Source organism: Mastomys coucha, unplaced genomic scaffold (genome assembly GCF_008632895.1).
Source record: "Mastomys coucha isolate ucsf_1 unplaced genomic scaffold, UCSF_Mcou_1 pScaffold16, whole genome shotgun sequence".
Classification (NCBI taxonomy): domain Eukaryota; kingdom Metazoa; phylum Chordata; class Mammalia; order Rodentia; family Muridae; genus Mastomys; species Mastomys coucha.
In genome coordinates this window covers 75,937,295-75,962,052 of record NW_022196898.1, presented here as the reverse complement: position 1 = coordinate 75,962,052, position 24,758 = coordinate 75,937,295, and the positions used below count along the sequence as shown (strand labels likewise).

The 24,758-nt window shown below is 37.0% G+C and overlaps 1 long non-coding RNA gene across 1 annotated transcript; it reads right to left on the bottom strand.

The window, feature by feature from the left end:
- Positions 1-6,694: 6,694 nt before the first annotated feature.
- Positions 6,695-24,532, bottom strand: LOC116094319. The gene is made up of 5 exons (XR_004120044.1): positions 24,190-24,532; positions 19,618-19,751; positions 15,058-15,138; positions 14,851-14,952; positions 6,695-6,774 (listed from the first exon to the last, which is right to left on the bottom strand). It is a non-coding gene; the product is annotated as an uncharacterized LOC116094319 (long non-coding RNA).
- Between the last annotated feature and the right edge of the window lie 226 nt (positions 24,533-24,758).

The following is a 24,758-nucleotide window of genomic DNA, read 5'->3' as shown; positions in this document are numbered from 1 at the left end:
AATGTGGGTGCCCTTGCACTTGGAGCATTGATGTTCAGAATTGAGAGTTCATCCCCACAGGATTTTTTATGTGCTTTTATTTAGTTACAGTGGGGAGGTTTGTTTGTTTATTTCATTTTTTCCTTTTGCATGTTGTTTTGTTTTTTTGGTCTTAAATGATTTTGTTATTGTGTTGAGGTTTTGTTTGTATTTTGAGGAAGAAAAAGAATATGATTAAGTATATTTAAATTTAAAAATTGTTTTAATTGATGAAAATACTTTAACATTTATTTTATCCTCTTCAGAGTAAAACTGAGGACAATTTAGCTCAAAAAAAAAAAAAGAATGCAAGAGAATAATTCAGGGTATAATATTTCAATAGTTTAAAGTATGAATAAACACAGAAAATACTCATTCTATCACTTTTAACAAATTAAAATCAGCTAGAGCAGTCAAAAATTTGGAAAAACAATAAATTCTCAATGTTTCTCTCTAGGAAGAGAGTTCCAGGACTTGTTTCATGATGTTTTTTTAAAACTTGCTTTTATGAAATTTGCATATGCTAAAAGGAACATGTTGAAGCAACACTTGATCTACTGAATAATTAATAAGCCAATCCTTTTGTTAGTTTATGATGTGTAGACTAAGGATAAATTATAAATATAATTTTGATGATTAAGAAAACATTATTCAGAGATATCAGTATTGCATGGTCACATATTGTGAAATGGAATAGTAGTCACCTAGTATACCTGCCAGTCAGATCTCTTTCATCCACTTTGCTTGTCTTTTTATTGAGTGGAATTATCAGTGAGTATTATAGAAGTCACAAATTTATAACAACAGAATTAAGTCCAATTACTGATGCATTTATCTTTTGTTAAAATTCATTAACTTAAAATTATAAATTTACCCTTTCATGTATAAATGCCCTTAGACGAAGCAGACATTAACATGCATTGACAACTTTGTGATAGTCTCAAAGACCAGCATGGGTTTTGTCTTAACTTTGGCATTCAGTTCAAACTACTTTTCTTCCTTACAAGATCTAGCTTGTAAGATGGTTTTCTTCACCCAGCCAGCTTGGGAATTTTCTCTTGTTGTTGGCACTGTTAAGTGAGTCATGACTTAAAGGCATGCTCTTCCTATCAGAATGTAATTTGTAGCTTAAACTTTTTCAGAATTGCAGTATCAGCCATGCTTAAAAACACAAAACAACAACAACAACAACAACAACAAAAAACAACTCAGATGCTCTTTTAGATTAAAAACTCTGCAATTAGTTCATGCAGTCCACTAAAAGCAAGGGTTTCTTAGTTTCTCAGCATTGAGTAAAGTACTGCAGAGGTAATAGGTGTACATTGCGTCTGAATGAATAAATCCATCAATTTAGGAAGATTAACCACCCACAGCCTAGCTCAGTCTGCAATGCCCTAGGGTGGAATGATGACAAAATAGACTCCTCTACATAGCTTTACTCATCTTTTGAGAAACTTTAACATGTAAATCAAAAAATACTATTTCAATTATTTTCTGTTTCATATAAGGGGTTGAAATTAACATATCTCTAATAAATTAATTCACATGGTATCGTCTTCATCGGCTCACAAAACAACATGTATTATTTGACACTTATCCTGACTCCAGAGAAAAGCCTAAGAAATGGATCCAACTGCAGGGTGCTGGTCATACTTTGTTCTTTCAAGAAGAGAAATATGCCTTTTTGTTGTTGTTGTTTTGTTGTTTTTACATTTTCTAAGTTATCTTGGGAGCAAAATTGCCTGCAGGTACAAATGAGCTTAGTTGCCCACGTCCATCTTGAGGTGTCACCTGCTTAGGTAAAGAGTCTGGAATCGCTCAGACACATTATGAATGGGTGGCCTTTTGTTTATGGCAGACAAAGCCTAAATCCCAAGGATTACTGGCAGATATCATATTACACACAAGATGGAGTTACTATTATTCCCTCTAAGACATATAGTGTCTCCCTTGGGCAGAGAAAAGAACGCATAGCCAGTCATAAGAAGACAGAATCCATTAAAGATTTATGCAAGCCTGAATTACTGAGCTTTAAACTACTTTCTTTCCTTTTTTCTCCCCCTTCCCCCTTTTCTTTCATAAGAGCTGTTTCTTCCTGAACAGCCAAGCTGATGTAGATTGTATCACTAATAATCCTTGGCTTAGGCATGGGGCTTCTAAGTGACTTGAATTAGGCTGGAAGACGGGCTGTTTGACTCTCTTCCTCTTTGTTTCTGTTTCTATGGCTCTGTCACCAAATGTCCTACTAAACTGGCATTTATGTGGACTTGTGGTCTCCGTGTTTAAGTTGCCTTTTAAGCATAGTCAATGAAACAGCTTTGAAGCTGTTGAACTGTGTAAATGTTATATTAACATTTTCTCTCACAATTAGAGACATTTACATGGTCTTGTTGAAATAGCTTTTGCAGAGGGAGGAAAGGCACCAGAAGGGAAGGTACACAGTGAACTGAGAAGGCAACGGTGTGCTCTATTTATTTAGTTTCTAAAATAAATCACCCCGGACTTTTCATTTACACTTCCAGAGGATGGTGGTTAAGAATAGACAAACAAAGGGAACTGTGAGAAATCATTTCATTTTGCTCCTTTGTTACATTGGATCACTTCATTCCCACATTTCACTTGGTTTGCATAAGGAGATTTGGACGACGCAGTGGGTTCTTTAAATTTGCTAACTAATAACAAGACCTCCGGAAGCTCATTCTAAAGACCTTAGACTCATGGGTGATGATTCAAAAATTATGAAACTACAAGGAGTTGTCCAGTTATAAGAAGAAAAGCAAATAAAGTAAATTAGACATTAATCCAAAGTATTCCCAACTATCCATGTCCCTGTCTAACAGAAATCATAATGTGCTCCCAAACTGAAAAGCAATTGGAATGATTCCAGTAACTACATGTGTCCCTGCATGCATTCTGATGAACAGGTGAGGAAAGGGAGGTAGAATCACTGAGACTCTAAGGAAATATTTTAATAGTCTAATTTGGTTCCTCTCTGCACACAGAGGCACCAGTTACTGATTCATACCATCAGTAAAATTTCACCTACTTTCACATTGACGTTACTGAATTTCTCTTCTCTGAAGCTGAGTAACTATCATCTTAACACTAGTTATCTTCCCATAGGATTACTACATCCTCAAGGCTCCTGTTCAGTGGCAGCCATGCCTTATCAAACACAAGATATATACAAAATATACTCAAGATGTAGCCCTTGCTCAACAAGTATGACTTCTCTGGTCTGACAGTTACTTTCTCTCCAACAAGGCAGGCATGCAAGATGGGGGCAGAGAGAAAGAGAGGGGGGGGGAGAAGAGAGCATGGTCATGTGTTTGTGTATATGCAGATACAGGTAAGTATGTACAAATGTGTGTGTGCACATAAAAGCCAGAGGCTGACAATAGGGTATGTTTGTTTTTCTGTTATCCTCCACATTATATTCTAAGTTAAGGTATCTTATGAAACCTAGCTTACTAATTTGGCTAGATTGACTGCTCAGCAACCCTCAGTAAAACTCCCCTTTCCCCAGTGCTAGGACAACAGGTGTCCATTGCTGTGCTCCTTATGTGCGTTCTGGAGGCCTAACTAACGTCTTCATGTTTGAGCAATAACAACTTTACAAATTGAGCATCTCCCCAGCCTAAATGAAATTTGCTTAAAGAGTTAAAAGTCGAATAACATGGGTTAAATGAGTCAAATGTATAAACTATTCCCTTTGAGGTTCGCCATGCAAACTAAAATCTCAGTTAATTTTGATTAATAAAATACTAGCATCAATTATATTAATTAATTCTCATGGGAAATTTTATGATATTTGACACAAAGTGCTTAAATGAAAATAGAACTGAGAAGCTAAGGGAGTTCATTTTAATCCAATAAGTTGCCAGTTATGATATTCTTGAAGTTTTCTTCTTCTTAACAACTTTCCATGAGTAGTGTATCTGCCTAGCAAATGAATCTATCTAAAGATGCATTCAATCATTACAAACCTCACAAAATATAACTGGAAGAGGTTAGCAAACACCATACTTCCTTATTCATTTATAATAGTGGTTCCAGGATCTCAGATTAATTTTTCCATTGATGATAAATAGCATTTAATATAAACTGAGATGACTTTTAAATATCTGAATTTCCAGAAAAAGTGAATTCCACAAACAATTAGAAAATTCACACTATAAATCATTTGTGAGTGGGAAATGTTGTCTGAAGAAGATGCACAAGTTTATGAAACCACGAATCAGAAAGAAAGCATTCTGTAAATTAATGAACTTACAGAACCAATTATGTGACCAATAGCATTGAGTTTGGGACTTGGGAGTTGGCTCAGTGCATAAGCAGTTGCCTTGCAGCCAGGACACTAAGTTCAATCTTAGCACCCACATAAAAAGCTGGATCTAATTCCTGCTCTGTGGGGATACAGAGACAGAAGGTCTCCAGAACTTGCTCCTCAGTCAGCCTAGTCTAATTGGAAATTCCCTGGTCTCGGTGAGAGCCCCTGCCCAAAATTAAAGCAGTATTGCCTAAGGAGTGATACTGGAGGCTGACTTCTGGGTTCCAAAGTCCACTAACAGCATGAAAGCAAAAGACTAATAAAAAAGGAAATGTTTGAATCAGACTGGTTACCAATGTAAGATGCAGAAAATGGTTGAAATCTGAAAACAATTTGAAGATTGTTGTCTTAGTCACTGTCTATCACTGTGAAGAGACACCATGAACAAGGCAATTTAGGAAAGGAGACACTTAATTGGGGGCTTGCTTACAGTTTCGAAGGTGCTGGTGCAGGAGCTGAAAGCTTCCATCTTATACTCAAGAAGGAGGCAGAGGGAGAGCTAGCTAACTGGGAATGGTATGGGCATTGGAAATTTTAAAGCCCTCCCCTGGTGACACACCCCTTTCAACAAGGCCACACCTCCTAATCCCTCCTAAACAGTCCACCAACCGTAACCAAACATGCATGTACATGAGCCTATAGGGCTCATTCTCATTCAACCCACCACACTGGGTTATGAAGTCTCCCTGACAAACTGAATCTGCAATGTTGAGGGCAAGGAGAACAGAAATGATTTCCATGTATCTATTTTTCCTGAATATGCAAAGACAGAATTAAAATACAAAACATAGGGAAGGAATACATATGTACCCACCAAAAACAATATAGAAAGAGTTGAGTAAGAAGGTCAAAGAAAAAGTTTCAGGTTACAGGAGGCTTACTTGTTCTTTGTAACCATGATTTTACACATATTAAATAATAAAGCTATATGATGGTTTGCTATTTTTTTATACACTAGTTTGAATTTACTGCATGGTAGAAAGATGGGCTCTAATGTAATTTACACTTCCTTACAGTCTACTAAATTAACCTGTGCAGAGGAATGAATGTTAAATGAAAGATACAGATTTGTTCTTTTTCAATCATGTGTTTACTTTGTATCTTTTATAACATCAGCTTCGAATGTATATCAGTTACTTTTCTATTGCTTTGATAAGATACCATGACCAAGGCAACTTGCACAATGAAAAGTTTGTGTATGTGTGTGTGTGTGTGTGTGTGTGTATGTGTGTGTAAATGAGAAAGAGAGAGAGAGAGAGAGAGAGAGAGAGAGAGAGAGAGAGGAGAGAGACTTTATGGTTATAGAAGGGAGTCTGTGATGGTTGAGCAGAGGCAGCAGGCACCTAAAGCAGCAACTGAGAGCTCACAAACGGGAAATACAGAGGGCTAAGTTAAAATTTAGTCTTTTGAAACCTCAGAGCCCACCTGCAGTGACTCCTACTTGTAAGAATATTCAAAAATGCATCATTGTTGATTATCATCCCCAGCTGTGCAATCAAACACTCATCCTCTCTGGCTATGACTCTGTACCCATTGAGTAACCAGCTGTCACTCCTCTTCACGCTAACCTGCTCAGCCTCTAAGAGGGAACAACCATTCCACTCTTCACCTATTTGAGGGTGTGGGTACAACATGCTAGTAGTATCTCATTTTTAGTGTGTAATGATCAAATGGAGGCAAGTAGCATTTCCAGTATTATGAGGTGGGATATTTCTGATTTTTATATGACATGAACCTTAAATATTAGCCAAATTACCAGAAGAATCTTCAAAGAAGATAGATCAGAATTGCAAAAAACATTACCTTATTCTCTAGTGGTAATGTTTGTTGAACCCTGGGTAACTGAATTTTGAAGGACAACTTTCATGTTTTAATACTTGAAAAAGCAATCTTGTCTATTCTAAATATTAATGAACTCTTGGATCACTGATAACTTTGACTTTAGCTACATCTTTGTTCACCACTATGATAAAAAATTGCAGTTTTCTGTCTTTCAAAATACCAGTTGCTGAGTGTATAGATGCTGTGCCAGAACTTGGCTTTCCTCTGTGCTTCCCACTTTCTGTCATTTTAGCTTCTACTGTCTGTGGCTGCACATTTATACATGAGGCTTTATCCCTGGCATTTTTCTTTTCTAACTTATTGACATTTTCTTTTTTTTTTTTAAGATTTATTTATTTATTATGTAAGTACACTGCAGCTGTCTACAGACACCAGAAGAGGGCGTCAGATTTCATTAAGGGTGGTTGTGAGCCACCATGTGGTTGCCGGGATTTGAACTCATGACCTTCCGAAGAGCAGTCGGTACTCTTCCCCGCTGAGCCATCTCATCAGCCCCCTTGTTGACATTTTCAACAGTCATCTTTCTGTTCAGTCCCATATTGTGATCTTAAGCTTCTTATACTATGTGGAAAGTGAATAGTACTCTATGTGAAGTAAAAGGAGAAAATGGGTATAATTATCATTTTAATGTAGGAATCATAATGAAATATATCAAACTTGATAATGACAACAATTTTATGTAACTTTTGAAGGACAGAATTCATTCAAAATAAAACTTATTTCAAAAGGATTATGGCCAAGAAGATGATAGCTCTTGTGTAAAAATACACACACAAAAATTAACAAGAACATAATGTTTACTTTCTTCTAGTTCAAGATCCCAGACAGAAATACAGATATGGGAATGCCTCAGAAAGCACAGACTCAACATAAAGATACTGAAGAAGTTAGAAGATAATGAAGGGATTAATGCAGATTAAGGCAGCAACACAATTTTTCCAAAAGTGCTACAGAGAAAAATTTTAATGTATTTATAGACCATGTTGGAATAACTAAAATATTTTTCTGCATTATCTTTTCCGTATCAAGCTCCAAGGTAGGGATGAAACCTATCCTCATAATTTAAATTACCAATTTGTGATGAGACGAAGAAATACCTATTGGAACACTTCTGAAGAGTCACAGAATACAAAAAAAAAAAATGTCTTTAGGTTTCCTAAAATTAGGCTGTCAGTCATGCCACAAAACTAGGCATTTCTCAGTCAGGGCCTCTATTCTGTCCTAAGAGTTGAAGAAATGTTCCCGATAGGCAAGGTTTTTCCAGAGTTTCTCCTTATGATCCCACAAGCATCTGTTGCCACATGGTTGTCTTTGCTAAAACACTTCAAATTCGTATTTCTCCCAAAGTTATTAAACAGTTTTACATTTCTATGATTTATATGTACTGATTTCTTTCCCTGGGAATCTATCCAGTCTTCCTGCAGAGTATCTATCAGTCTTACTTGAGTTCCTTTTCTGAGTATATATAAACAGAGATCAGCCTTACAGTGGTAAATACTACCTCCCTTCTATACATCTAGGTGGCTTAACTCAACTGCACATTAAGTATGAGCATGCCATGCACAGTAATGTCTGGGCAAGAAATGGACCTTCTTTAGTTGCAACTGTGAGTATCTGTTAGGTGGTGTGGATGAAAACAGAGTCACATCTCTGGTGTTGATAAGTACCCGATATAGAGGAATTTTCATCCAGCAACATGGCAGCTCCAATTGAGTCCAAAGACCTTCTGGGTCGGTGTGTTTTGGCTTAAATGTATACATGCCCTTAGTACACACTTTGAATCTCTTCTGCTTGAATAGTTTAGTAACATCTTTAATTCCAAACAATGACATCCTGTTTAGAGTCAGACAAAGTGACAATGCGGAGAAAGATTTGACAGAATGAGTCAGAGTTAAGAGAAACACTATTTAAGAGCAGGTCAGGGAGAGAGAATCAGTTGTCAGTGAGTTTGGAGTTGGGAGTCAGGGCAGTGAGATAACAGTGCAGTTAAATTAACTTCTGAGTTCATGCAGTTCAGTGAAGGTCAGCAGAGGCAGTTGAAGCCAGAGAATAAGAAGGACCCAAAAGGTTGGAACAAGTTGCCAGAGTTAGTTTAAGGTCGAGCAGAGCAATTTGGTGAGAAACTGAGAGAAGCTAGATTGGATAAATCAGCTTGAATAGTTTGAGCTAGAAGGGCTGAGTTAAAATAGCCAGCCAAATATCAGAAGTAACTAGGAAGGAGTGAGCTTATTCAGCAGTAAGTCTCAGAGATGACAATTACATCTGGTAAATAAAGATACAATTACACCTAGGATTGCTAAGTCCTGGCCACCCAATAGCTGTGCTTCCCTGACAATTGGAAACCGACAAAAGGGAAAGTTAAGGACAATGATGCAAAGGCATAGTAGAGGACAGAGGTTCTGGATACGTGATTTAATCTAGTCCTTGTTTTACCAGGGCTTGTTTAGATTTTTCTGACAGTTGTCACCAATTCCTTGCTCTGTTCTAACTTCAAAGCCCATCTCAAGTGCAGGTTGTAGCAGCTTGGGAATTCTTCCTTTGCCTAGGCCCAGGCAACCTTGCCCTTTCAGACATCGCTCTGTCATTGTAGTTGATTTAATTCTCTATCTTAACAGCTGTAGTATAAGCAAAAAGGGGAGCGTGGGGGTACAGTGCCACTTCTATGTTTCCTTTAACCTAGAAAACGTACTAGTAACCGGCAAACATTAGTAACACAAATACAGAGGAAAAGATTAAAGAAGAAGTTACCCAAACTATTTTTCATGGGAGCTTTGGAGCAATTCCAATGTACAGCCTTGGCAAGCATATGAAATCATCATGAACCTTTAGGAAGTAATGTAAGTGAGTCAATTGAAAGAGATCCACAAGCCTTTATTTTATACTCACTGTCAGAAGCGTTTTCCAAGAATGTACTGAATAACCCCAAAGTAATTAGCTAGAAGAAGTATATATATATATATATATATATATATATATATATATATATATTCACAGAAACTATGAAGAATTATTAGAAAACAAATGTATCTAACCAATCAGCAACAGCAGTTCAATCCACAAGAAACCTCAAGGCTCTAGTCCAGGAAGTGGCAAGAAGCCACAGAAATATCATGAGAAGTTCTTCAGTGTGGTCATGATAAACAATGGTCAGTTAAGAAGGCAAGGGGAACCAATGCCACGGGATCATCAGCAAAGACGAATGAAGACCAGCAAAGAGTGACAAGGTAAACCAATGCCACAGAGTTGTCCATTGTCTGTTGAGTTATACTTACACCCTCTCCAAATATCATGCAACCTCTCAAGTGTCTCTTCCAGTAAAGTATCACACGTCCTCTCATCAGGCAGCTTCCAGAAAAACACCACATGTCTGTTCTCATCAAAACATATTCTCATGTGTCTGCTTCAGCAAAACATCCTCTCGTAATACAGTTTCCAGAAAAACATCACATAACTCAACTGAGTCTCCAAAGAAACCAGAAATTTCCACTTCAAAGGGGTGATTGTATTTTCTTTCTTTGTATTACTTGAAACATTATTTTAAATGTTTTCTAACTCTTGTAATTATATATTATACATTAAAATAGTTTTTTGTATATTATATATAAATAGCATGGTTTTGATAGCCTTTGGGTTTTCAATGTATTTGGGTTTTATTCTACTGAATTTTTAATTTTTCTCATGCCTTCTTATGTTTATCAGGATATTTTAAGTAAAAATTCAAATAGGACTGTCCTATAGCTATCTCATGCAACTTGAAGCATTCGCTCTTGGAGAGAGGCACATATGACTTAAGAAACTAAACTTGTAAGACTCTGGACACTTATGAAACTTACAATGGTCAGGACACTTACAGCTAGAAGGTTAAGACCCTTTTCTAAGGTTGTAAAAGCAGAAGCAATAAGTATAAAGGTTTTCCTTAGTGAAGCTGCCTGCAAACTGGGCAGGGAGTTTTTTGGTTTTTTGTTTTCGTTTTGTTTTGTTTTGTTTTTCTCAAGTGAGCAGAGCCCCCTGTCTTCCTTCTGTATTTCAAACTCACTTTTGAACTGATGTTATACTATGTTCATGATCATTCAAACCTATTTTCATTTTTATTCAAATCTTTCTCTCTTTTTTTTTTTTTTTTAATTTCTACTTTCATTTTCTGTAGTCTGGGTATCAGGCCAGCCAGTGGTACATAGTGAAACCCTTTCTAAACTAACAACAACAAAACACCACCAGAACACTAATTAAATAAATGTATGCTTCTAAATTTCTAAATAGGATTGGTTTCTGGGTTTGTTGGCGGTTTGGTTTGGGTCTGTTCCTCAGACAGACTGCTGTTTAGTTAGAGAACATGACTGCCAGGACATTATGTGCCCAAAATTCAGCACTACATCTGCTTGGAAATAACCTGTACTTAGCAGTAACTGAACTCTTCATCCCCTGCTTAGAAATAACCTGTTTTGTTACAAAGGCATCTATATTTACGCTGAGAATTCCATCATTTTCCTCACCTTATTCTTTGTATTATTTTACAGTCCTTTGCCAAGCATGCTGCTTTTATCTATTTCTTGGAAGGACTTTCCTTAGTGTTTTATGTTTGAGGGCTATGCTATTCGGTGCAAGGAAAACCAAAACCTTTCTAGTCTCTTGGGAAAGTGACTATTTATCCTATGTTTTTGCTCTTTTTATCATTGGATATGCTTCACCTAATGTAAAAATATTGTTTGTAGCCTTGTTAATATGGCTACATCTATTTCCTGGGAGCCGTTCCTTCCAGTATTTCACTTCTGTTGTTTTATAACAAATGAACATTCTGGTCTAACACATCAATACATAAAATCAGCCAGTACTTTTATCCCTCTTATGGAAAGTCATCCTACTCCTCATTATGTCTGTGAACTTTTCTTTTGTGAATTAATTTGACTTATGTTAACATTATTATTAGCTTGATCCATTAAATTTGTGTTAGCTGAAATGTACTTGCTTTTCTATATTTCTATTTGCCTCTGATTATTATTTGGGAGCATTAAAGATGTTAGCCATACACAGAATTTTAACTTCCTCCTTGTCCTGTACAAGGACGTTTTGCTGTATAATTAATTCTGTCCACAGTTCCTTCTCACGCCACACCAGAAGCAGGGAATCTCCTCTTTGGCTTCCAGATTGCTACACTGCTTAATGAACTTTTTCTTTTACCTGGTTGAGATAGTTTTTCTATTCGTGATTGACTGGGTCAGTATGGGAGAGCAGGTAAATGTCTTCCCACTGTGATATTAATGTTAATTGCCAATTTGACAGAAGCTAGAATCACCAACAAGCTAAGCCTCTGGGTACATCTGTAAGAGATTATCTAGATTAAAGCGAGCCTTTGAGAATGTCTGTGGCTGATTATCTTGATTAGGTTAATTAATGTGAGAAGCACAATCAAAACTGTGGACAGGACCATTTTCTGGGTGGGGTTCCTGGACTGTAAAGGATGAGGGGCTAAGCAGAAGCAGGCATTCATCACTCTCTGACTCCTGATTGTTGATGTGATGTGACCAATCACTGTCACTGCCTTGATTCCCAGGCCATGGCATGCTGTACCCTTGAACGTTGAACTGAAATAAACCCCTTCTCCCTTAAGTTGCTTTCATCAGAGTATTTCACCTCAGTAATAGAATCAGAACCTAGGCCACCACCCAATTTCAAGAATACAAACCTGTTATAGTCATAGTAGAGGTAGTTATTTCTGATAACTACCTCAGGTATATGGTTTCTAAACCGCAGCAACATGGATAGTGTGGGTGAAATATTTCCTTTTGGACATGTCCTGTGCATTTTGTTGTGTTTAGCAACATGTCTGGGTTCTCCTCTCAGGATGCCAGTCTCTCATCTCCACCATGTCTCACACTGGGAAGTACAGTGACTCCAGGTATGTCCTGTAGTCCCCTGTTTGGGATGCATAGTCAAGTGAGCAGCTAAGGAAACATGCAATGAAATGGCATATGTGGCTATTCGAATTATTGTGAAATTGTTGAGTTACCAAATAGTACCATGCCCTCATGGGAACTACAGAGTTGCACAACACACTTCTTGTTCTAAGAAATACAAGATTTACAAATAGATTATCAAGTTAAGTACTAAGATTTGCTTTGCTAAAGATCAGAGTGACTTTGTGACATTGATATAACAACCTCAATATTTTATTTAGGTTGTTATTTATTAATTCTTATTATTTAAAATTTATCAATATTTCCTTCAGTTTAAGGGGAGTCTGTGAAGTGTCCCTCTCCTGGATTGGTGAGAAGATGCTAGCGTTCACATAGAAATTGAGTATTACCAAAATCCTTTAGGCAGGTGCGGCAGGTGCAAAGATGTATGTAAAAGTTAGCTCAAAATTGCTTGATAAAGAGATAAGTGGTTTTTCAATGACATAACCACATTCTCTGAATGACTTGGTGTTTTGGAAGTTCTTTAAAAAAATCTATCTTAATACTTAATATATTTTTATAGTTTAATCATTTTTCTGAAATTTGAAATCTGAATCTCAGACTTGAAAGAACTTATTATCCTAACTAAATCATATATATCTTCTTCATGTTTGTAATGTTCCCTCTAAATATATATGTATTCATGTATAAATATGTCCAAATATAAATGTATACAAAATGGAATTAAAGTACTATATTCAGCAGCAGAAAGCATACAGAAGCATAGCTCTGTGTCCTCCATCATCATCACTAAATCAAAAACAAGAAAAAATAAAATTTTCTTGACATATCCTATATAATCTTCACTCCACTTTTGGTATTTATTTGAAATAATGTTCACTATGGCCTGTGTCTTGATATGCATGTACAGAGTGTTGATACATTCAATAATAAGCAGACTATGTAAAAGGGCTAATGAATAATTAACAAAATGAATTTTTTGCACAGGATTGAGTTTACTAATTCTGTTTGGCTGTTTTGTTTTGTTTTGTCTTAGAAAAATTAAACTTCCCTTGGTCTAAGGAACAACCTACTTCTCAAGGTCCTCAAAATGCCTAACAATGCCTGCCTCTTGACCTCCTACTCTCCCCCTTCGGACTCGAAAGTTCAAAACTGGACCCCTTCTATGCTGAGTTTGTCTTGGTTCAGGCTGGGCTTTCCACCTGAGATTATCCAACCTATGTCTAAGAGTCCAAATTTGACTTGTCATTCAAACCGAATTTCAGATCCTATCTCGATCTTAATTTTCCTAGGTGGAAAAAACAAAACAAACCTTCCCATGTACCTCATACTCCGCACACACATTTCATATTTGCATTTGCAAAGTTACATCTGTTTTTCCTCCTTTGTAAGATTCTAAAAAGTAACAATTCCAGACTCCGAAATGTATACAATGTTTCCCTGAAATTTCAGCAGGCAGGGAGAGGTTTCTAGTTAGTAGACACTTTTATTCCACAGTAAGCGCTCTCTTGCCAGTTGTTATGCCTGATCATACCACACTTTCTGCCAAAACCAACATCTTCCACCAGTACCCTGCTCCTCAGCTGCACCACTCCAAAACAATGTTTGCTCCTCATTAAAACTGTGATGTCAACTGAGAATCTGTCCACCCCACAAGCAGCTCAAACCAAACCAGGGAATAGAGACACAAAATCTAATCCTGGTGACTCACACCACAGAGTGGATGTGCCCCAGCCTCTGCATTCCACTCAAGTTGTGAGCTAAGGAGAAACTCTGCTCCGAAGACTGGGAGGGTGTCCTGATGGTAATTAAACTCTGTGGCCAAGAGGGCACATGTTGCTGTTATGAGGACCTTGCAAAGTAAACAAACCACAAAATTAATTGGCTGCATCTCATAGAAACCATGCAGCTGAAGAGGTACTTGGACCACCTAACCCAGTAAATTGGAACCCTCGTTCTGATCTATCTCCAAGGAATAAAAAGACTTTTACAACCAGATGGGGCTCTTAACATAGATATTGGCCAATGCTGTTGGTTACTGCCCTTGCCAGTGGTCTACTGCGACATGGAAAGACCTGGTACAAAAAGGTAAAACAAAATCCAGATTGCTTGAGAAGAGAGACTGATTGGGTACTCTTATGGCCCCAGACAAGCTCACTGGCATTGGAGATTCTGCATCTTTTCCACTTACACCAGAGGGACCTGGTTGTAACTGAGGCTTCTTTCCTGCTTAGAACTCTGAGCTCATTGTGATTTCATTATCAGTAATTTCAAAATGCATTCCAATTTTAAGACACCTGTGTATGAGCCTGGGAAAGTACTTGGTAGACAGTACTCAGGAGGTACTAAAGGGAGGAAAGTGGGTATGATGTTATCTGTTTCAAGGAAAACATATTAAAGGTACACTTCTTGCTTAAAGCATCCATTCCGTTAGTCTAATTCTCCCTTTGGTTCTTAGCACCACTCAGACATCAGTAGTAGATCAGAAGAACTTGTTTAAATTACTGCTCAGCTGAAACATGACCAAACCGGTCCTCGCTGAAAGCACAAGAAACTATGCCAGATATTTACCTTTCTGCCAAATAGCTGATTCTAAAAACTTTACACAAGATTACAAAGACATTTCATAAAGTTAAATGACAAAGCCATATGAAGTTGAGCAATACACATGTGAGGATATTAGTTGCTTTGGAGAAAATGCCTGAAGCCAAGAATAGAGTGAAACTATTATGAGTAATGTCTTACCGGTATTGAACTGAAGAGCAGTGGTGCCTCTCATGACGTGTGGTAGTTGTCGGGAACACATAGTGTGTTTCTTGGTGGTAACACTACTCAACTGGTGTTCAACTGTGGAGGGTTATGATTGATTGATTTGGTCAGTCAATAAGTTGTGTACATGCTACATGAAGTGGGATTGAGAGTAGGAATGGGAAACGGGAGCGTATTACCTACCATCAGGTAATTCTAGTCATTAGCAGATCCAGGCATTTTCTTCTGAGGACATCTGATCTGAGGCAGCCTCATATACTGAGCCTAGGAAGAGACTACAAGTTACTGGCATTTAATGCAAGAAAACAAACATGAGAGATTTCATATATCTATATGGGATATTTTTATGTATATACATATGCATATATGTGTGTATATATAGTGCATATATGTCTATGTGTATATATACATATTTGTATATCTGGAAATAAAGGTGAAGTAGCATTGTCTTTCATAATAATCATGCTAATTTGGTTCTAGACAACTTCTTTTCTTATTTGGTTCTGAGATAATTTATTTAATTTTCTTCAAAAAATATTGCCATGATTTAAAAATTACTTTCTAATATTTTCTTGCCCAGAGACTAAATTCAATATCAAATTAACCAATGTGAAGTTTATTTTATGTTGAGCAAAATTAAAATTATGTTAAAATACTCTATATTAAAGCATTATTTCAGTGATATCTCAAATAATAAAGTATAGTTTTATTTAAGTTGAGATCAATTCTCATTTTATTATTAATTACAGAGACATAAAGGAGTTTTAAAACTCAACAGGCAAATTAGATGGAATTCACTGCCTTCTCAAAACAAAAATGAATTATATAAACACAGATTACATAGTGTGGGAGAATATAGAAAGGGTAATTCTGAATACCCTCAGCTCTCCAGGTCTGTGTCTTTTCTATCATCAGCTGCACACACAAACACCTTATAAATCATGCTAGGAGAACAGACTAAATGCCAGGTAGAGTTTAAAATTATGTGTCTTACTCTAGTCTGATTCCATATGTTCTCAGGCATATACAAGGATTCATATAGGCATTCATCCTGCATATATGTAGGCATGTGATGGATGAGAAAGTTCACTGTTCTACTACCAATCTAAAACTAATGAACACTTTACAAAGGTCTTGAAGAAAATAATTTATATCTAAGTGTGTGTACATATGTGTGTGTGTGAGATTTGTACATATATGTGCAAGCATTTGTAGGATAATCTAATGGATGGAAAAGTTATACCTTGGACCTCAGTGGAAAATTGGGTATTTTACTAATCACCTAAATTCATAATCATATACCTACATTCATATAGCACATGTTTGAAAATATAAAGGAGAAGGATGTTCCAATGAATTTCAGCAGCCCCACCATCTGTCAGTCACCAGTGAAAATCAGAATGTTTTCATCCATCATTATAGGTCAGAACTCCATGATTAAAACCTCAGGGCTTCCCAGGGGTATAAACTCTTGGTCCTCCACCTGCACAGTTCCCCGTGGACTCATCAACCTTGACTCTAAACAATTCTGCAAAAGCAACTTAATTTTAATTGAGAAGCAGAATTTAACAATGAATGAAGACGGAAGCTGGTTACGTTATTCACCAGATAAAGTTAACACAGGACTTTTTTTGAAAAATAAATAATTCTGGGAAAAATGCTTGCCTTGTTTTATATATATATATATATATATATATATATATATATATATATATATATATAAACTATTATTAGCCAGGCAGTGGTGGCTCACTCCTTTAATCCCAGCACTTTGGAGGCAGAGGCAGGCAGATTTCTGAGTTTAAGGCCAGCTTGGTCCACAGAGTGAGTTCCAGGACAGCCAGGGCTACACAGAGAAAGCCTGTCTCAAAACAACAAACAAAACAAAACAAAAAAACCTATTATTAACTGACTGGAAAATGTTTCTTAAAATTAGGAAGAACTAAAATTATATTCTTGGAAGATTAGTTGCCCTCAGTGGAACAATGCCTGCATTCCAGCGGCCTGCAAAGCCTGATTTGACTTTCCAATGCTTTGGAGTCAATAAAATCCCTAATGATTTGGGGCCAATCACATTCCCAGTTGTTTAAATCCAGGTTTGTTTTAGAGAAAATCTAATTTGTGTGGTCTGATTCACTTCCATTTACCTTATCAAATAATATTTCAAAAAATTAATCTGTGTAGAGAAAAAACACCATTATAAAAAAATGCTGAAATCTCTGCTTTTTCAAAAAGGGACTGTCATTTCAAGGTTAAGCAAGTCAGTCTCTGCCCCAAAGTTTTCACTAAGAACTGAGACCTTGGACTCTCTAACAGTCTATCTTTCCAATCACAGCCAGAGCTGGGAGGAACTTGTGTGCTCTGCACTCCCAATTCCATGGAGAGGCCACCATTATTACAAACAGTGCCCAGCAGTTGTCCTGATACAAGACAGCCCTCCCTGGTTAAGGGACTGACAGAACAAGGGTTTGCAAAAAGCAGCTTGGAATTTCTGTCTCTTTCCAGGGAATAAAGCTAGCTTCATAGGGGAGAGTGTAGTTTCCCTGATAATTTGCATAAGAAACGAGGGGTGGAGCTACAATTTTCTCTCTCAAAACCAAAGAAATCTCAGTCAATATTTTTATTCAAGTCTCTGATGGGGACTTATTTTGTTCTTCTCAAGCTGGAATGTGGTGCTATCAACTATGCTAACCTTATCTATACCATGAACTAGAAAACATAAATTTCAGTGTCCTTGAAAGAAAATGTAGAACAGCATTTGGTGGGATATTAAACTTGACGGTCATTGAGGTGTTCCAGATTGTTCACTGTGGAAATCATAGAAAATCTTACATCACTTGATGGTGGCCTGATAGAACAAATGTGGACTAAGGAAAATAAAGTTGAAGAAAGGATCTGAAGCTTTTCATTCATTCTAAACCCTGTCTAAATGAAATATTTTATGATTTACCTTTTCTTCATGCACACAAGGTAAGGTAATGTTAGTATGCTTATATCATATTTCCTAGTTAAGAGGTATTCTAGAAAAATAGTATAATAGATAAAGTAAGACAACAAAACAGGTTTGAACTCTATTTAGTGAACACTATTTGTAATGTGGCAACTTACTTAAGTTCTTTATGCCTCTCTTTCCAAAAGCATAAAAATAAATGTCTCAGCACTGTTGTGGGAGCTAAATGAGTATAGTTTACAGACATACAGACACACAATCCTTCATGTGATTCAAATATATGTATGAATCAAATATACATATATTACTTAAGACATCATGTGAATGAATCAGTTCATAATTTTTAATTAAAAATGTCAGATATCTGCTCACACAATATATGTATAAAATACATATATAACACTTAAAATACCATATATGTGTATATAGTGTATCATTTCATAATATTTAACAAAACTGTATCAGACTCACACCATTTCTAGCTGCTGTCTTTACTTCATACATGAGGTTAAGAATGTGAGCTCTCATCCTCCCAGTGCTGCATCATGATTGGCACTTCATGGCAGGAGCAGTGAAGGGACTCATCCCTTTAGAACCATAAGGCAGAATAAACTCACCCTTCAGTATATAGTCTTGACCATGATGTTTTATCATAGCAATAGAAAAGTAACTATTAACAAATAATAATAAATAGTACACCTCCCAATGCCATGGAAGTATGGGACACCTTCTTTAAACTCAGGAAAAAGCATTACTTCCTTGATTCGTCTTGATAGTTCAGATTTTATGATTTAAAACAAAATATTACAATAACTGGGTAAAACCAAACTAGCTTTATAGTGCTACTGATTTGCCAGCCTCGTCCTGAAGTTTCCTTATCACTTTCGGCTCTGTATTCTAGACCTTTGTTTTATCTCGTTCATTCCTTGGCTCAGCTAAACACCCTCCCTGTCTTCTTGCTACCATCCAAACATCCCTGTGCCATCTCTCCACCCTGTACTGTGAGACCTCTCTGCTTAGGACACTGTCATTATTGTGTTAGTTGTTGCTAGCTTTACTTCAACGTCATTTGCCTGGTTCTGATCGCCAGCTTCTTCTTCTTCTTCCTATAAAATACTCCAGTTTTTAGCCATCTCACAGAGCAGAGTAATGAGGGTGGGACACCCCCCTGACCATTCTGAAGATTCTCTTCCTGTTCCATATTTCTTCACTAGGAGAAATAGCTCTTGTATTATGTTTCCATGATAAATACTGTAGGGATTTAAATGAGAATGGGCCTTATTGGCTCATCTATTTGGTGTTTGTTACCAAGTTGGTGGAACTGTTACCGAAGGATTAGGAGATGTGGCTTTCTGGTAAGAGGTGTGTCACTAGAGATGGGTTTTGAGGTTTCAGAAGCCTGTGCAAAACTCAGTTTCTCTTTTCTGCCTACCAATCAAAGCCCCATGCTACTGCTCAAGAAGCCTACCTGTCTGCTTCCCACCATGATATTCATGGACTAGCCCTCTAAACCTGTAAGCAAGCCTCGCTCAAGGCTTCTGTTTACAAGAATTCCCTTGGTTTTCGTGTCTCTTTACAGAAATAGAATAGTAACTAAAACAAATACCAGGTACTACTCCCTTCATAAATCGCAGTTGGCTATCTGACTACATTAAATTCTTCTACCTAGGAATTAATAGATTACTATAATTTATTAGTATTATAATTCAGCTTATTGACATAGAGAATAAAGATTGAAATCCCTTTTTTATTTTTTGTGTACAGATATTTTGCCTGCGTCTGTGTTTAAGTACCACATGCATGATGTCCATGGAGGCCAGGAATTGGCATCAGTTCCCCTTGAAATGAAGTTGTAGATCTCCTGTGTGCGGTCATGTCAATGCTGCACATCAAACCCAGATCCTCGCAGTGGGGAGTGGAGGGATCCCTAAATGAAAGTGTAAGAAGTAAATGCATTCTTTAGAGAATGTGTGTCTTTGCCATAATCACAGCCATGTCAAGGAGCCCAATTCCTCACACCCATGGGAGAAGCAAAGTCTTCTCTGCCTGAGGCTCAAAGGGCTGGCAAAGCCTTCCTCTGGTTCCAGTACCAGTGTTTATGAAAACTGTCAACCACAGCTTCTTCCTCGTTGACTGCAGCCCTGTACAGACCTTCCTTCCTAGATTAGCTAAACCTTACTCCTCATTCACCTGAATACCATAAATCCATCTCCCTTCTCAGCTATACTCAATAAAGCTGCCTCCTCAATTCACCTGTATAGAACACATATGCTGAGTTTTTAGGTTGCAGTTGGAAATCTATCAGAAAGAACACATCCCACACAATCCATCCTGTCTACACATCCATGGATCTGTCCCTTCTTCATTCTGCACCAATCAAGTTAGGCCCTGAAACTGGACAGAGCAGGACTCTGGAAGAGAAGTAATTGCTTAAGCATCTCCGTAGCCTAACAAAATACTTTTTAAAACTCAAAATACACTAATTTATATTTTATTTGTTAGCTTTGGGGTTCAAACATAATATTTAAATTATTGCTAATCAAAGACTGTCTAGACCTGACCATCTCTTATTCCTCTTCACCCATATACTTTGGTTGTGTGTGTGTGTGTGTGTGCTCATATTCACACACACACACACACACATACATATGTGTATATATATATACATGAACTCAGGTCTGTTTCCTACTTCTAGAACTATTTACCCTCAGTACTACTTATTCCAAGTCAGATCTATTGGCCTAATCTATTCCCATCTAGACTTATCTCTAACTAATGTCATCTCTCCTTTCTAATTTCTAGAGACTATTCTATATTAATATAAAGTATATATTGTTCTATTAGTGGTTCAAGAACACTTCCAACTTATTAAGAGTATAGATAAGTGAGATTTAGAGGCCATATATCAACATTTTTCTTAATATTAAGTCAGACTCTGGCTTTATTATAGAGTGTTTCTGATGCTGATTAACACCTTTAGGAAAGAAAACAATTGTTTTGCATATTTTAATGACTGGCCTATAGACATTAATACTGCTTGTGAGCTTTATTAAGAGGATATGATATTAAAGGGATATGATAAATGTTGCTAATTATTATACCATTTTATGTCTAATTCAGTACTAATGTAACAAGGCAGAGGGGACGAGGGGAGGATCAGACAAAGAAGAAGAGCCAACCGAATACAAGGTAGGAACCCACCCCATGGGCCACTTTGAGCCTCACTTCTTGATTACCTGGAAACACTAGAAAGATGAACATCAGCTCTAAACTCCGAGAGCCTAGTAAATCTGGAGTGATAAGATGGCTGTTTTTACAAAAGCACATAGGTTCAAGTAAAAATTATACTTGAAAGATGTGGGTATCAGCAAATGAGAAGCCAAGAACAGAATTTTGAATAGAAATGAGTCCATTAACAGAGAGTTTGGGGGATAGAGGGTTCTTGTAACCAAACCATGTCAAAGCATAGCAAAACTCAACCTCTTACTGTCCTTTTGAGCAAAAGGAGATGATCAATTAGTAGAAATACAGAGATGTTAACTGGTGTCATAGTTCATCTTCATTGTCAATTTGGTGGGATTTGGAATCACATAGAAAATAAACTTTGGGACGTCAGTAAGGATGTCTTCATAATGCTTTAACTGGGAAACGAAGAGGCATCCTGAATGCACACTGACCCATGGACTGAGGTTCCCAGACTGAAAAAGGAGAAAGTGAGATCACAGAGAACGGTCAACTCTTGCTGCCTCTCTACTGCTGACACAATGCAGTCAGCTGTTTCTTCCCCAGCATGATGAATGTGGATCGAACTGTGATCCCCAAATAGACCCTTCCTCCCTTAATCACTTTATCACACAATGCAACAGCAGTGCGCTGGGAGTCTATAAGGTAAGGGAATTCCAATAACCACAGATACCTAGTTGCTGAAAGAATGGAAGCTAAAGAGGTAACTTTCATCACCATGATTGTATCTATGATGTAGAAACTCAATTATGGAAAACACTGTACCTGGGTCAGAATGTTGAGGAAGAAATTCAATGTCCTCCCTGCAGCGATTGTATGATAGTGCCCAGCTCCCGCAATATAACTTCAAATGGAATACTTAGTCCCCAGCTGGTGGTGCTATTTGAGTGGGTTTAAGAAGTGCGGCCTTGACCAAGGATTTATATCACTGGGGGGGGGGGGTGGCATTTGAGTTTTCAAGCCCTGTTGCCATTCCCATCTAACTTTGTTCCATGCTTGTGGTTCAAGATGTGAGCCCTCAGCCTCTGCTCTTAGCATCCAGTTCCTGCACAATACCATCAAGGACTCTAACCCTCTGGAATGACAAGTCCAAATAAATTCTTTCCTGCATAAGCTGCCTTGGGCACGGTGTCTTGTCACAACAGTAGAAAAGCCACCAATATTCTCCCCAAATGGAAACAACAGTTATGCTATAGGCTTGATAATAACTCATACAGAAGCTGAGGCATAGCAGAATCAATCACCATGACAGGAGTGAATACATAGGATACCAGTAGAGGAAGTATCCATCTGCCAGTTATAAATGGATGAATAGGTCTTGGTGTCTTGCTTCTGCATGGTTCCATCAATGCTTTGGTGTGTCTTTTGCCTTGCTGTCAAATATTTGAAATTTCAAATAGAATGGCACTGTCCATTAGAAATGCTAAGCATAGTTCCCCTTAAAATTAGCAACTAGAAGCAGGAAGTCTGTATCCAAAAATCATGCTTACAGTTCATTCCTCAGCACAGTAGAACTGTCAACTCTCAGCTTAGCTACGATAGAAGTAAAATCCTTTGGTGATGTGAGGGTCATTGAAGTACAGCCTTATTACAATGAAATCTAATGTCTAAAAATTGTTCTTATTTTGGGCTTGTACCACAGTAAGAGCCAAGATTTTAAACTCTACTAAATACAAAACAAACAAACAAACAAAAAGACTTTACATATTTATGTTCGTTTAAGAAAATACTAGTAGTGATGTATTATTTTGAAATATACAGTTAATATGTTTGGAGTTATTTAAAATTCATTTTGAGAAAAACATATGCATTTTCAGTATTGCTGTAGACAAGCATATACATAAGACTGTTAAATTGATTGTTGTTTTATATCGAACAACTTTTATAATACTCTTTTTTATTGTTATACTATTTTATAAATTTTAAGGAATATAACAAAAAAAGATATTGTAGGTATTGAAGGGGGTATCTGGGAGGAGTTGGTGTACTAAAGAGAAACAAGAATGTGATTTAATTCTATTTACTTAAAATATGTTTTTAAATGTTAACAAATTCAGATTGAAATCATGTAACTTTTCTCATCATAATGCAATAAAAGTTTTAAAAAAAATAAAAAAAATTAGCAACTAGAAGTCTTTCTCATAATCAGTGCTTAGAACTTAGATTTCTGTCAATCTTAGATTGACAGAGTCATCCTATTTTATTCTAATTGTAGAAGCTATTTTACAATATGTACATTTTTTCTCTGTTAAAGAAATTAGATCTGAGTCAAGATCATGAGTTCATATCTATTTCTCCACAGTGTTAAGTAATGTCCATCAATGTTGTGTTTGAGAAAACATGTACTAAAGACAGTACCATTTCAAAATTCTGTATGCAATTATTCTTAGACAGCACTTCTTTTTCATTGTGTAGGTGTATTTTATAGGTAACTGTCTTCCTAAACTTCAGATAACACTTGAGAAATGCAAAAACTGAAGACTTTTTTGAACCTGTGTCTTCATACTTATTACTAAATGAATACCTTACTTTTTCATTCATTCATTCATTTTAATTATGATTTATGTTGCTGAGAAAATAAGTAGTGGAGGGGCTTTGAGCTTAAAAAATGTCACTCACCCATGGAAAATTTAAATATCTATTCTTAAAGCCAATATATTTAGCACTTTAACAGAAGGAAATAAGAACCAAAGGGCTGAAACAATGTGATAAAATGTAAAAAAAAAAAAAAAAAAAAAAAAAAAAGAAAGAAAGAAAAAAGAAGAAAAGAAAAGAAAAGAAAAAAATAATTATAGGAAAATTTCGAGTTCTAATTGGACTAGCTAAGGGAAAGTTCGCCACATGTATACACGTACATGCACACACATATACTCTTGTGTTCACAGGAACGTGTTCTCCTGGAAAGGAGTAGGAAGTGCGGACAGCCGCTGGTGTGGCTCTCACCCGCTTCCGCAGTTCTGTATATACACTCATTCTCCTGCCTTCAGACGCTCAGCTTAAGAACAGGAAACTGCTTGTAGCAGCACTCGGGCTGATATTAATTGTCATGCCCAGGGAAAGAAGCAATTTATCAGATAACTGGGTCCCAAGCCATACAGGGCCCGAGAGATTAAAATGATCACCTTGAATTGCACTCAGAAGCTAAAAGGCAATCAGCACAGACGCCAGGGCACAGGTGGACCGTGCTCCGTGTAGCCAATCTAGTTAAGCAAGCGGACCACACCATTTTCAGGGTCTAAAGCTTCCGAGTGGTCTCTGAAGTGTTGTTCCACACAAAGCTTGGAGGCTGAATTGAATACAAATTTTTCACGCATTTGAGGATTTCTCCTAGCAGAAATGACTTTTAAAGAGAAAACAAATGAAAAATCGTATGAAATAGACTCCAGAGAATTTGTTAAAAACCGAAGGGCACCAGTAAGATGAAACAGGCTGCTAAGTTATGCGTGAGGGAGTTTACAAACCTTGTGTTCCATGCGGCAGTTAAGTTTAGGCGTGAGGGAGTTTAAAAATCTTGTGTTCCACGCGGCAGTTAGGTTGTGAGAATCACACTCCTTTCTCAGACTAGAAAGTCGCTGCAGGCATTTCGTACTCCCGCCCTGAGATTGTACTCACTTTTTAAACCTAGGCTATAGTATTTACTATCACAATTGAAGTCTTAGCTAAACAAACTCATTTTTTAATGGAAGCTCCT